The following is a 12,046-nucleotide window of genomic DNA, read 5'->3' on the forward strand; positions in this document are numbered from 1 at the left end:
TAATTTTTTTTTTTTTTGAGACAGAGTCTTGCTCTCTCGCCCAGGCTGAAGTGCAGTGGTACCATCTTGGCTCACTGCAACCTCCGCCCCCCAGGTTCAAGCCATTCTCCTCTCTCAGCCTCCCAAGTAGCTGGGATTACAGGTGTGCACCACCATGCCTGGCTAATCTTTGTATTTTTAGTAGAGAAAGGGTTTCATGATGTTGGACAGGCTGGTCTTGAACTCCTGACCTCAGGTGTGCTGGGATTACAGGTGTAAGCCACTGCACCCAGCCAACATCTTGCATAATTATAGCCTAACATCATAATCAGGAAATTAACATTGCTAAAATCCATTGGCCTTGTTCAGATTTCAGTAGTTTTACATGCACTCGTGTGTGTGTGTGTGTGTGTGTGTGTGTGTGTGTGTGTGTGTATTTTGTTCTATGCAATTTTACCACATTTTTGGAATGGTAGGACTACCGCAGTCAAGATAAAAAACAGTTATATCCCAAGGAACCCTGGTACTACTTTTTATTGCCACAGTCACTTTCCTCCCAGCCACTCCTTAACTCATCATAACCATAAATAAAGCTTCTGTGAACATCTATGCATAGGTTTTAGTATGAACATAAGTTTTCATTACTCTGGGATAAATGCCGAAGATTGTAAAATTGCTAGGTCACACGGTAATTGCATAATTAGTTCTGTAAGAAACTGCTATACTCTTTTTTTAAGAGTGGCTGTACAATTTTATATTCCCACCAGCAACATATGAGTGATATATTTTCTTCACATTCTCACCGGCATTTGGAGTTATCACTATTTTTTGTTTTATCCCCTTTGATAGGTATGTAGTGATATAGATTTTAATTTGTATTTCCCTAGTGGTCAATGATGTTAAACATCTTTTCATGTGCTTATTTGCTGCCTGTATACCCTCTTCAGTGAACTAGCTATTCATGGCTTTTGCTCCTTTTCTAATTATTTATTTCTAATTGTTTGATTTTTTCACTGCTGAGTTTTGAACGATACAACTTCTTTGCTGGATGTGTGGTTTGCAAATATTTTTCTTCTAGTCTGTAGGTTGTCTTTTCATCCTCTTTACAGGATATTTCACAGGGAAAAAGTTTTGCTTTTTGTTTTATGTTATCTTTGATGAAGTCCAGTTTACCAATTTTTTTTGATGGATCATGCTTTCAGTGGCTCACTTTATTTTTATCCCTATCTGTTTTCTTGAGGTATGCATATTTGCAGGCAAAAGGAAGACTTTGTGTAGAACACTGTTGTGAGTTCCCTGTGTTTTTTGCACATTCAGCAATTTACTCATGTTGGGTAAACTTGGATTGTTTGCTTTACAGCCAGCAGTGCAGCACAGGTGATGTCTGAAAGTCTGGTAATTACCAGCTGCATTTATTAAGATATTTTCCTGCTGTTCTCACAAGTTCTTTCTCAGGCTTTGTAATGGTTCTGATTTTGGGTCTTGCACCGGTTGGTATATGCTGCAAACTAGAAGCCTAGGCTACTAGATGTACAAAAGCTGCTTTATTTTATTGCAGGGAGTCTATATAGCATAGGGGAAAATGCATGCATGGAATCACAAGGCAGTCATGCCCAAACCCTGACTCTTCCAAACCGTATGACCCCTTCATGGTTCTGTTATCTCATCAGCAAAATTGAGATAACAATTCTATTTCATAAAGTTGCCATGAGAATAAATAAAATGATATATGTAAAGCACTTTACAGAGGATCTGGTTTACAGATATGCTGAATAAATATTATCTATTATGATCATAGCCTTTTTTTTTCTGTATGCATTCACTTTGAGATGATTTACACCTAAAGGAATGATTTTTTTTCAGTTTCATAGCTGCTCCCTACCTCCTTATAAAGGTCTTTAAGGAGAACATGGAGGTCTAGAGATAAGAGTGCTAACTGTCTTTGGTCCCCTAAGGACTGGGGAAGGTGTGTGTGTGAAGACAGCGTACAAGCATGGAAGTGGTAAGCCCTGAGGGGTTCGGGGTGGGGGCACCAACCATGTTGTTGACAGACTCACTAGCTTGGAACAATTTGGGCATAGTCTCACCCAGTGGAATCAGGGAGTTCAATGAACTTCTGCATCAGCTACCTTGAGTATTTATTTTTCCCTATAACCCCTGTTTATAAACTGATCATGGCTAGGACCTGTTTTTTCTTTCCAAGTTAAAACACAAAGCTCATTAATAAGAATCATTATAAAAGCAACACATACAATCATTGAGAAAACACTATAATACAAGGCATGAGCTCAGAGCCACGGAAACAAGGAAGATAAATGTCTTATTATGATGAGTGATTTGACAGATGGAAATTGGCAGAAACCTTTAGCATCTCTGTTGTCTCCCTTGTCTCTGGTCTCATCTACAGCACTGGAACATTACCATGAGATAGATAAGATGTGAATATCATTCTCATTTTATCAGAAAGGAATAAGAATAGTAAAAAATTAACATGTTCAAGGTTACACCATGAATTTTAGGAGCACGTCTCTGCCTCTTGATTCCCATTTAGTATTCTGATACACACTACACTACTCTTTATCTCACTTCAGTTGCTATCTCAAATTATATTGGTAAGCCCATACTCCACGTTCTGCTTTCTCTGGGGGAATGGAGAATGACAGGCTATCTATCATCCATCTTTGCTTTAGAATGAAATGTGACTTTTATGTAACTATAGTAATATATGTAGGTCATAAAAATGCCTTGCAGTCTCAAAATGCTACAAATAAATTGGGAAATGAAGACTAATGTGCTACTGAAAGGTTATAATTTTCAGCTCTCAGCACGAGTCAGACTCCATGTGCCAATGCTCCCGGGAAATGAGGTTGACAGTTCTCCAGCATTAAGTAGAAACACCATAGAATTTATCTCATACATTATCAAAGTCTTGCACCCGCCCCTACAAATGGGCTACGAAAAGCTCCTTGCTGGAGGAGTGAACCCAAAAGCTTGGTAGCCTGACAGTAATGTTTTCCTGTTAATTTTATATACATCCGATTTGTTGTTACTAAATTTTTCCTTTTAATTTTACATCAAATGACCTTGTAGCATACTTTCAGTTACATTCTCACATAGAATGCTCAGAGATTTGTGTACTCTAAGTGTTGAATCTTTATCCTCAATATCCAAAGTAGTTTTAGCAAAAGCTTTACACACACATACACACACACACACACGCATGGCAGAAAGAAGTATGTATGTGAAACTAACACAGGAACAGAAAACCAAACACCGCACATTCTCACTCATAAGTGGAAGTTGAACAATGAGAACACATGGACACAGGGAGGGAAACATCACACACCGGGGTCTGTCGGTGGAGGGGTAGGGTGTGGGGCAAGGGGACGGAGAGTATTAGGACAAATACCAAATGCATGTGGGGCTTAAAACTTAGATGGTGGGTTGACAGGTGCAGTAAACCACTATGGCACATGTATACTGATGTAACAAACCTGCAAGTTTTGCCCATCTATCCCAGAACTTAAAGTAAAATTAAAAAAAAGAAATATGTATGTGAATAAAAACCTGCTTTTTCAAGTGCTTCATCTGTACTTTACTTAGAGTTGAAAGATTGGGACTGAGTGATTGCATATAGTAGTCCTTCTAAAGGAAGTCACATTTTTCACCACATTTTAGGTTGTGAACCCTCAGAATTATAAAATTTAGTTTAGCTTTCTTTTCAGAGTAGTGGATGCAAAGACTATAGGACTGAGGGCCTAATTTCAAATTCCAATATCAACACTTATTAGTTGTGTGATCTTGAATGAATTACATACTCTCCTTGCCACTCAATTTTCTCATTTGCAGAATGAGGACAGGAACACCTACCTGATAGGATTCGAAAATTAAATGAGGTAACATAGAAAGTGATTATGATTGTGCTTAAACAACTCATTCCAGTTTGGGGAACTTGAGCTTTTAGAAAATTCTTCTTTATGGTAAATCTAAATACACTTCCCAAACTTTAAACTGTTGTCCTCAATTGGCCTTCAGGACACATATGGAAAGTCTAATCTTTCTTTTAAATTAAGGCCCTATACCTATGAGAATTTTGCTCTAATGTCATTTTGTGTTTCCTTCTCATAAGCTATTAATATAAGATTCCTTACCACTCTGCTTCCTGCCACAGGCCATTTTCTGTGTTTACTCTACACTCCCTTCCTGGACCTTCTCTTCTATTCCCATGGCTTCACTAACTCTGCATTCTCTTCCCTTCTAAGCCTGTATTTTGGTCAGTGTTTGGGGGCTCAGTAAATGATAGCAGCCATGCATGCATGTCTTAGTCTGTCAGGTCTGCTATAACAAAATACTATAGATTAGGTGGCTTATAAACAAAATAAATTTAGTTCTAACAGTTCTGGAGCCTGAGAAGTCCAACATCAAGGAGGTGGCAGGTTTGGTGTCTGGTCAGGACCCACTTGCTGGTTCATAAATGGCATCTTCTTGCCAGGCCTCACAGCAAAAGGGCAAAACAGCTCCCTCAGGCGGCCTCTTTTGTAAGAGCACTAATCCCATTTAAGAGAGCTCCACCCTCATGACCTAATCACCTCCTAAAGGCTCCACTTCCTAATACCATTACCTGGAGGTCAGGATTTCAACATACAAGTTTTGGGGAACACAAACCTTCAGACCATAGCAACCCAGGTACCTGAAATATGAGGTTTATCCTTGCCCCTCCTCTTTCCCTCACCCCTATCCCCATGCAGTCTTTTACTTGGTTTTGTTGTCTCTATGTCTTCAGTATCTCTTGAATCTATCAGCTACTCTCCTTACTCAGGGCTACCATGGCTACCACTCTAGTCCAAGCTGCCATCATCTCTGGTCTAGGCTAACACAATAGTCTCTGCATCATCATTCCCTACCTCTCAATGCCACCTTCTGGTCAATTCTCCACCCTAAAGCCAGAGAGCGATACTTTAAATCTACAAATTTGATTCTGTTACTCTCTGGTGGAAAATAAATTAATGGCATCCTGTTGTACTGGAATAAAATATAAACCCTATCCCATAGCTATATGGCTGTCTGTTGACTTCTCAGCCTTGTGTTTTATCTCTATTCTCATGTCTTTCCTGATCTCAATCACAGCAGACTTCTTTCAGTTCCTTGAACAGGGCATTCTCTCCTTTGCTTTTGGGCCTTCAGACATGTGTGCCCCCCTGACTGAAACAGTCTTTTCCTTCCAATTCCCTCTGCATTCATTTGGCCAATGTTACTTTTCCTCAGGCCCCAGCTGTATGACACTGATGTGGTTTGGATCTGTGTCCCCACCCAAATCTCATGTTGAGTTAGAATCTCCAGTGTTGGGAGTGGGGACTGGTGGGCGGTGACTGGATGATGGGGCAGCTTTTCTCAGAAGTTGTTTAGTACCATCCCCTCAGTACTGTTGTTGTAATAATGAGTGAGTCTCATGGGATCTGGTCATTTAAGTGTGTGGCACCTCCCCACTCACTCTCTTGCTCCTGGTTTCCCCATGTGACTTGCTAGCTCCCCTTTCACCTTCTGCCATGATTGTAAGTTTCCTGAGGCCTCCCCAGAAGCCAAGCAGATGCTGGCACCATGCTTCCTGTACAACCTGCAGAACTGTGAGCCAATTAAACCTCTTTTCTTTATAAATCCCCTAGTCTTGAGTGTTTCTTTATAGCAATGTAAGAACGGTCTAATACAGCCACCTTTTCAGGGAGGTGTTTTCTGACTGTCCCTCAATACAGTTGGGTCTCTCTGTTATGAATTTCAGAGCAGCCTGTATTTTTTACTTCTTAATGCTCTCCATTGTTGGGACTATATTTTTGTTTGTTTGTTTTGTTTTGTTTTTGAGATGGAGTGTCGCTCTGTTGCCCAGGCTGGAGTGCAGTGGGATGATCTCTGCTCACTGCAAGCTCCACCTCCCGGGTTCAAATGATTCTCCTGCCTCAGACTCCTGAGTAGCTGGGATTACAGGCATGCACCACCATGCCTGGCTAATTTTTGTATTTTTGGTAGAGATGGGGTTTCACTATATTGGCCAGGATGGTCTTTCTCTCCTGACTTCGTGATCCACCTGCCTTGGCTCCCAAAGTGCTGGGATTACAGGCATGAGCCACCGCAGCCGGCCCGACTATGCCTTTGTTTTATTTTTCCCCCTTTATAATATATACTCTATTAGAGTAGTAAGCATTTTTTTTAAATAAAAACTTACGAACAATATACAAAAAGGCCAAATAGTATAAAGAATCCTCATGCAACCCTGCCACATATTCAACTTACCAACTCATGACCAACATTGCTTTGGCTATCACTTCACCACTCCCTCCATTTCATCAGATTATTTTGAAGCAAATTTCAGACATCATATCATCTTATTAAAAGATTCAGTATCCATTTCTAAAAGATAACTACTGGTTTTAAAAACAGTATTACAGTAAGTTAGCAAGTAAGTATTACAGTAAGTTTCACTGCGCTCTTAGTAGGAATTTATTCTAATCCTAATACTGATCAAAACATACGAGGTACTCAATAAACGTTTCTTGAATGAATGAATGAAGTGCACTATGGACATACTTCCATTTGGGAGTATTACTCCTGACTTGTGGCACTGAGGATGACACACAGTACTTCAGATATATGCTAAGAAAGAATTGGAAATGTCGTTTTCTTTTTTTTTAGATATTATCATTTCCACTATTAGAGATTAAGAATTTACTAATTTGTTTGTGGCTACATCTCTGAACTGTCTAAAATTGCCTAAAAGTTCATCAAGAGCTATTAATTCTTTTTCACATATCACTATTTTACTTACACATTTAATTCTTTGGGCCAAAGTCTGGGACTTTCCAAGAATTAGGTTTAAATTTCCTGTGACAAGAATTCTTGGAATTGTTTCACTGACCCAAAGCACTTGCCTCTGGGTTCCTACCCACATGAAAATTTCATTACCCAGGATTTTGTCGATTTTTTGTTAGGTCACTGTCTTAGTCAGTTTGAGTTACATGACAAAAATATCATAGACTAGGTGACTTAAACGACAGAAGTTTGTTTGTCCCAGACCTGGAGGCTGGAAATCTGACATCAGGATGCAGCGTGATCAGGTTCCCCCGAGGGCCTCTTCCTCAGACGGCATCTCTCAGTGTGTGCACTCAGAGAGAGAGAGCCTGGTCTCCTCTTCTTTTCATAAGGGAATTAATACCATAATGAGGGCCACCACCTCATGACCCAACCTATCCAAGCATGGCTCAAAGTTTGGGGAGAGATGTCTGGTGCATCCAAATCTCTCTTTCTTCAAGTGTAGAGGGGATAGTATCCACTTTGGGGCCAGGTAGACTATAGTTCAGATCCTCATGGGCATTAACTAGTTGTGTTATGTGGACCAAGTTGGTTGACTTTCTAAAGATCAGTTTCCTTATTTGTAAAATGAAAGAATAATGGAGTTTGTATTATAGGATCACTATGAGCACTGGAGACAGTACCTGGCACACAGTAGGTAGTTGTTATTTTGCTCCACATTCAGATCATGGGGATGGAGCCTTGGTCATTGCTAATGTGTGTGGAGGCTAGCATCATCCTGTTGATGCTTCAAGGAGAAACCGCATGCCACTGGCCAACTAATCTTCCCCCAGAGATGTTCCACCTGTGCTGTCACTGCTATTAGTTGCCTTCCAGCTAAGTCTCTGCAGCCTGGTACCTAGGACTTGGGGGAAGGAGATGGAGGAAGCCATCTTTTCTTTGGGGGCCAGGACTGGGACCCCTCACTTCCTTTATTCTCTTCTGAGCATAAGCTATGTCTTCCTCCTCCTTTTTACTTAGCCTAACTGCATACAGCCACCTTTTCAGGGAAGTGTTTTCTGACTGTCCCTCAATACAGTTGGGTCTCCCTGTTATGAATTTCAAATGCTACTTCCCAGAGAGTCTCAGATGCTCAACCCAGACCATTTTTCGGATCTTTGTTTCAAATCTCTGCTGTTTTTTCAAACAGCAGGTGAACATACAGTCCTCTTCCTTTGTACCTTTGTAAAGCATGAAGGTGAAGTTAATCGGAGGAAGCGGAACTGGTCTGACTTCTTTGTCACCTCCCAGGCAGCCATTAGTACTGTTGGTAGATTGCATGAAGCCTTTTATTTCTCTTTGGACATTTCAACGACATGGTTTTTGTAGAATGCGCTTTCTTCTTTTATTTTATGAGAATGGGGATTATGCTTTCTTTTTCTCTGTTTCTTCAAAGATTGCCAATACCAGTTCTCACTGTATCCCCTGTACTTGTTTTTTGTCCCACTTGAAACTCATTTAGAGCAGCTAGGTCCTCATTTAAAATCTCCTTACCTTTCTGTAGCTTCAATTCCCACTTAACAAAATTAGTTTTACCTTTGCCAGTGTGACAATATACTTTTAGACAGAGCAGATGGAAGTAAAATAGAAGTTCAATGAACACGTTTGTTCTTGTGGTTTGTTAATATTAAATCTTTATCTATGAGGCAGATGCAATACACCTTTTATCAAAACAAGCAAAAACATTTAAGAAAAACAAAAAGCCACTATTACCACCAACATTGTCTCTCCCCATACCCAAAATACCTCAATTTAAAAAGTCATATTAGCTTCAATACTCACTTCATTTTGAGTCTTAGCTTTTCTGATTTGTTAGTTATAGCTCTTAATAAACCACCTACAAATTACATAGTTTTTAGTCTTCCCATTTTACTGAAGAATATTGGATGATCTTTATTTTTAAATATTTTCAAGGCCTGCCAGTGACCCATTTATTTTGAATTATGATTGGTGAATTGAAATTGCAGAATGATTAGGACTTAATTATTTCAAATGTGGGCTTTGGAATTGAAAAGACTTGATTTCTTAGCATTTAAACACTTGGATGACCTTCAGCAAGCAGATCTTTGAACTGCAGTTTCTCCTCTATAAATGGGCTCTTGCATTAATAAAATACTATGTGTGGAAAGGCCTGCATAGGGTGCCTGACACAGGACAGGAAATCCATACCGATCCACTTTCCTTTCCTTTTTTGAATGAATTGTGATGGGACTGAAGTAAGTAATTTTGAAGCAATATGGGAAGTTAATTTGTATAGATCTTTATCTGTAAAGTTAAGGCAACAAAAGTAAGGTAAAAGGCAAATTCATTAATCAGGATTCTGGGTGTGTGTGTGTGTGTGTGTATGTATGTGCGCGTGTGTGTGTATCAGGATGTCAAGCTCTCAAAATGTATTTCGCAATCTTTTTCTAACAAGATTCATTTTTCAACATTTATAATTTATGATGACGGATACAAATACCGTGCAATTTATTGAGAGCCTTTCAATCAATATTTATTCTTTCTCATAACCAATTCATACATCAAAGATCCAGATAATTAAGGAAATAGTCACCCTATTATGCTATCAAGTACTAGATCTTATTCATTCTTTCTATTTTTTTTGTACCCATTAACCATTTCCACCTCTCCTCCAACCCCTCCACCCCACCCCCATCCCTCTGCCCAGCTACCCTTCCCAGCTTCTGGTAACCGTAATTCTATTCTCTCTCTCCATGTTTCTTAACTACTGAGTTATTAACCATTATTCCACATTGGTTAAAAGCATAAACTGCATAGATCTTCCAGACCTGAAAGTTTATACAACACCCATTTTTCAGGAAGCAAGGAAATCTTCCACATACACTGGCCTGTGGGTTCTTTGGCAATTGAATAGTTGATAAATTCGTATTCTTCCTTGTAGTGAATGAAATGCAAAAAATAAAAATTGCAACCGTATTTCAACCATGAGGGAGAGAAAGAAAAGTTAACTGATTAATCATTTGCTAAAGTGGATTCAGTGGGATAAATGGGTATAAATTATGTAGAGTATACAATCTGCAAAATTTGATAATTATTTTTATTCTCTGGCTTTATCATGGGCATAAGTAAAAATTTCCAGGATCAATGAATGATCAGTTATTGAATGGCTTTTAATTTAGAATCAATGCCATAATTACCAAAGTTTTTTTTTTTACTTGCTCTATTCTTAGAGTTTATGATTATGTATCAAGCTTGCAGGTGACACATCAGATATTTTTCCAATTATACATTTGGTTTATTTTGATGGCAAATTTATTTAGGTAGCTTCTCTAGAGGGTAACTTTCTTACATTTTCCTCTGTGCTGTCTGTATTACAAGATTCAAAACACATGTTTGACAAGTGAAAATTTAGCCCTCATTCATCTGAATGATGATCTGTTCTTTTTGGTGCTGCATAAATTCGGTTCAAAAATAAAATAGACTGATGCCATTCAGAGTGACATGCCCTTATATAAATATAAAGGCTAATGATGGGCTTGTGAAACTTACTTCCCTTTATGCATTAATATTTTTAGCTGTGATCATTTCCTAATCTTTTAATTATAAAACACAGGGTTGGACTTTTGAGTGACTAGAGATTACAATACTTTTTTTTTCCCGTGGTAAGAAGAGTAAATGCATGTATCGAGGTACATTCACATGATGGAATATCATACAGCAGAGAAAATGACTGGACTACATAGTACATGGTTGAATTTCAGAAACATACATCTCAGAAGGTTCATATATGATACCATTTTATAAAACTCAAAAATAAAACTAAATTATATGTTGTTTATAGACAGAAGCATGTGTCTGATAATAAAAACTTAAAAAAAATAGTTTCATAGATAATTTTTTAAAACATCAAGCAGTGGCTGCTTCAGTGATAAAAGGAGGACAAGAGGATGGGGAAAAGCACAGAAATAAATATAAGTTGTTGTCAACAGTCTAGTGTCAGGTTTAGAAGTGTAGTCATAGTGTTTGATGTAATTTGTTTTATATTTTAAATGTATATTATGTATGTTGCCTTTATGTATCATATACTGTTCTGGAAAATATCATGGAGCAGGAAAGAACCCTTGTATAAAAACAAATTCTAAGCATCATCTAGTTTGTCATAAAGGAAAATATATGAACGAGAACCCCAAACCTTATAGTATTTCTCTAGATATTATTAATTTCTTTTAGAGAAGATGAAGAGAAAAAGACTAACAGAGGCCATTAAAAAGGCCTATGGATTCAGAAAACTCAAGGTTTTGGCTAAATATAAGAGTTGGCAGCCAATTTCCATATTATCTTTGCTCCAGAGACTAAGGGCCCTGGAACACAAATCCCAAGTCCCAGGAATTGCTTGGAGGATCCTGATGGGACTTCATTTCAGTGATTTCTTCACATTTATTTGATACATTGCATCTACATTTAGCTCAGAATTGACAGAAGTCTTGCTTCATGAAATCCAGTTGATTAAGTGTACTTCCCTTCTACTTCTCCGCCTATCTGAATCCTAATATCCTGCAAAGTCCACTCAAGTCTCAATTATTTAGAATGACAATTCCTGATGAAATTGCAAAAAACACATCAGCCTCTTTAATTAATCAGAGTGTGTGTTGATATCAAAGCTCAAGCATGTGAGAGACTCCTGTTCATATGCCGAATATCTTTGTTCTTCTGCTGCATCTATGAGTTAATAATCTTCAACAGGAAAAAATTCATTCCTTGTATTCCTTGTATGCTATGTTTAACAATGCCCCCTACCAGTATTTTAGCGCCAAGTGGATACTTGATAGCAGTGAGTAACCAACACTTTTCTCTTTGGGGTGTAACTATCTTTGGAGAAGTGACGTGGAAGTTTCAACGTCATGCTCTAAATGCAATGCTAATCCATATGCCTCCAGAAGCTGTTGGTGGCTTGGGACAGATTCCATGTGCTTTGGCAGTAATTACCTTCACTTCTCCTTTTCCTTCACCTCCCACAATCAATCCATTAGCAAGTCTGGTTAGGTCTGCCCTTAAAACATATCCTAGCTCTTTCTGTCTCTACTGTTATTTATCCAGATCAAGCCATTTTTTTAGGTTTATGTGCTAGCCTTTTAAACTTTCATACTTCTACTTTTGCTCTGAAAAATGGAAAAGAGTTAAACATTGATAAAGATACCATTCCTTTGATTATTCATGCTTCTACTTTTGCCTCTGAAAAATAGGAAAGAGTTAAACATTGATAAAG

The sequence above is a fragment of the Mandrillus leucophaeus genome, unplaced genomic scaffold (genome assembly GCF_000951045.1).
Source record: "Mandrillus leucophaeus isolate KB7577 unplaced genomic scaffold, Mleu.le_1.0 Scaffold327, whole genome shotgun sequence".
Taxonomy (NCBI): Eukaryota; Metazoa; Chordata; class Mammalia; order Primates; family Cercopithecidae; genus Mandrillus; species Mandrillus leucophaeus.